Below are 4,043 nucleotides of genomic sequence, written 5' to 3'. Positions count from 1 at the left end.
AGTCATAGAAAGTCTTCCAACCAAAAAAAGCACAGGACCAGATTGTTTCAGTGCAGAATTCTATCAGACCTTCAAAGAAGAGTTAACACCAATACTCTTCAAACTATTCCACAAAATAGAAACAGAAGGAACACTACCCAATTCCTTCTACAAAGCCACAATCACGCTGATACCAAAACCACACAAATATCCAACAAAGAGAGAGAACTTCAGACCAATTTCCCTTATGAACATCGATGCAAAAATACTCAATAAAATTCTTGCCAACCGAATCCAAGAACACATCAAAACGATCATCCACCATGATCAAGTAGGCTTTATCCCGGGAATGCAGGGTTGGTTCAATATACGGAAATCCATCAATGCAATCCACTACATAAATAAACTCAAAGAACAAAACCACATGGTCATTTCATTGGATGCTGAAAAAGCATTTGACAAAATTCAGCATCCTTTCATGCTTAAAGTCTTGGAAAGAACAGGAATTCAAGGCCCATACCTAAACATAGTAAAAGCAATATACAGCAAACCGGCAGCCAGCATCAAACTAAATGGAGAGAAACTTGAAGCAATCCCACTCAAATCAGGGACTAGACAGGGCTGCCCCCTCTCTCCTTTTCTTTTCAATATTGTACTTGAGGTACTAGCTCGGGCAATTCGACAACATAAGGAGGTCAAAGGGATACAAATTGGAAAGGAAGAAGTCAAACTATCATTATTTGCAGATGACATGATAGTCTACCTAAGTGACCCAAAAAACTCAATTAGAGAACTCCCACAGCTGATAAACAACTTCAGCAAAGTGGCAAGTTATAAAATCAACACAAGCAAATCAGTGGCCTTCCTATACTCAAAGGATAAGCAGGCTGAGAAAGAAATTAGGGAAATGACCCCCTTCACAATAGCCACAAACAGTATAAAGTATCTTGGGGTGACTCTTACCAAACATGTGAAAGATCTGTATGACAAGAACTTCAAGACTCTGAAGAAGGAAATGGAAGAAGACCTCAAAAAATGGGAAAACCTCCCATGCTCATGGATCAGCAGGATCAATATAGTTAAAATGGCCATTTTGCCAAAAGCAATATACAGATTCAACACAATACCCATCAAAATCCCAACTCAATTCTTCACAGAGTTAGAAAGAGCAATTATCAAATTCATCTGGAATAACAAAAAACCCAGGAAAGCTAAAACTATTCTCAGCAACAAAAGAAATTCTGGGGGAATCAGTATCCCTGACCTCAAGCAATACTACAGAGCAATAGTGTTAAAAACTGCATGGTATTGGTACAGTGACAGGCAGGCAGATCAATGGAACAGGATTGAAGATCCAGAAATGAACCCACACACCTATGGCCACTTGATCCTCAACAAAGGGGCTGAAAACATCCAATGGAAAAAAGATAGCCTTTTCAACAAATGGTGCTGGTTCAACTGGAGGTCAGCATGCAGAAGAATGCGAATTGATCCATCCTAGTCTCCTTGTACTAAGCTCAAATCCAAATGGATCAAGGACCTCCACACAAAGCCAGACACTCTGAAGCTAATAGAAAAGAAACTGGGGAAGACCCTTGAGGACATCGGTACAGGGAGAAAGTTTCTGAACAGAACACCTATAGCGTATGCTCTAAGATCAAAAATTGACAAATGGGACCTCATAAAATTACAAAGTTTCTGTTTGGCAAAGGACACCATCAAAAGGACAAATCGGCAACCAACAAATTGGGAAAAGATCTTCACCAATCCTATATCAGATAGAGAGCTAATATCCAATATATATAAAGAACTCAAGAAGCTAGACTCCAGAAAACCAAACAACCCTATTAAAAAATGGGGTACAGAGTTAAACAAAGAATTCTCACCTGAAGAACTTCAGATGGTGGAGAAGCATCTTAAAAAATGCTCAACTTCATTAGTCATTAGGGAAATGCAAATCAAAACAAACCTGAGATTTCACCTTATACCAGTCAGAATGGCTAAGATTAAAAATTCAGGAGACAGCAGGTGTTGGAGAGGATGTGGAGAAAGAGGAACACTCCTTCATTGCTGGTGGGGTTGCAAATTGGTACAACCACTCTGGAAATCAGTCTGGCGGTTCCTCCGAAAACTTGGCACCTCACTTCCACAAGATCCTGCTATACCACTCCTGGGCATATACCCAGAGGATTCCCCACCATGTAATAAGGATACATGCCCTACTATGTTCATAGCAGCCCTATTTATAATTGTCAGATGCTGGAAAGAACCCAGGTATCCCTCAACAGAAGAGTGGATGCAAAAAATGTGGTATATCTACACAATGGAGTACTATTCAGCCATTACAAACAATGAATTCATGAAATTCTCAAGCAAATGGATGGAGCTAGAGAACATCATACTAAGTGAGGTAACCCAGACTCAAAAGGTGAATCATGGTATGCACTCACTAATAAGTGTATATTTACCTAGAAACCTGGAATACCCAAAACATAATCCACACATCAAATGAAGTACAAGAAGAAAGGAGGAGTGGCCCCTTGTTCTGGAAAGACTCAGTGAAGCTGTATTCGGCAAAACCAGAATGGGGTGTGGGAAGTGGTGGGTGGGAGTACAGGGAAAGAGAAGGGGGCTTATGGGACTTTCGGGGAGTGGGGGGCTAGAAAAGGGGAAATCATTTGAAATGTAAATAAAAATATATCGAATAGAAAAAAAATAATATACTGAACTTCTGAAAATGTATATCAGTCCTAATTAAATATTATCATTTATAAGAAAAAAAAAGAATTTACTAATGATTCTTTATATACTCAGCATTATAGCCATAGGAAAAACAAAACAAATACAGGAAGGTTTTTTCTTACCAGGAGTTCATAATCTAGACAGACTGAACTGGATTTGGGCAGTTAAGCAGTTTTGTGTCTTTTAGACTGAAATTCTCAAATCGAAAACATCTTCAGTGTGAACCAGATTACATATTAAGTACATACTTAAGAAGGATGGAGCCTACAATTTTCTGTTTGTGACACACTGCTAACATACTTTTGACATTTAACCATTTTTTCGAGAGCTGTATTTCATTTTTATTAGTATTGATTAAATGTTTTTTAATGCTATAGCTTAATAATATTCTTTCCTCTCCTCTAGCAACTCTCAGTTCCCTCCCATGTCCCTTCCCATTCAACTTCATCTTTTAATGCTCTAAAAAAAGTAACAGGGAAACAAAAATAAAACAAGATAAAAATCAAAATAGACAAACTAAATAAAAAGAAGACCAATAAAAATATACAAACAAAACAAAACAAAAAAATGAAAATCAAAAACAAAATATGGAGTTTGTTTGGTGCTGGGTAACTATTCCTAGGATGTGGTCTGCCCTGTAATATGGTTGGTATATATACCCAGTGACACACTATTGCAAAAAAGTTGATTCTTCCCTTTCCCAAAAGGTATCTATTTCAAATATCTTCTTAGTTAGGGGTGGGACTTTGAGTCTACATTCTTTCTCAGTGCTGTTTTTTTTTCCTGGTTTGAACCTATGAAGATCTTGTGTGTGTGTGTGTGTGTGTGTGTGTGTGTGTGTGTGTGTGTGTGCCATACACATAGAGCAGAACATTTCTCAACCATCATCAAAGAAGCCATTTCTTTTAGTAGATGGGAACTAACACAGAGACTTACAAATGAACAATATGAGGAGAGTGAGAGACCTTGGAGCATTCAGCTCTAAATGGGCTGTCTCCGTCAAGATCCTCCCATCAAGGTTCAGGGATGAGGAGAAAGAAACATTGTAAGAGCTAGAGATGGTGGATGATTCCTTGAAAACAGTGTCTTTCAGACACAACAGTAACGCACATATGAACTCAGAGGGAACTGTACTTTTAAAAAAGATTACTCATTGTTACACAGATGATTTTATAAATCAAATTACATCATAACTACACTTAAAATTTCCAGGGAGGTATGCTTGTCTAATGATTAAAAACTATATTAATTTTTAACATCATTATTTTCTAAGATTCCGTTTTATATAAATTTAGTACTTGGTTCTTTTTTTCTATTAAATT

Source organism: Apodemus sylvaticus, chromosome X (assembly GCF_947179515.1).
Source record: "Apodemus sylvaticus chromosome X, mApoSyl1.1, whole genome shotgun sequence".
In the NCBI taxonomy this organism is placed as follows: Eukaryota; Metazoa; Chordata; class Mammalia; order Rodentia; family Muridae; genus Apodemus; species Apodemus sylvaticus.
Note: the sequence above shows the minus strand (reverse complement) of the source record.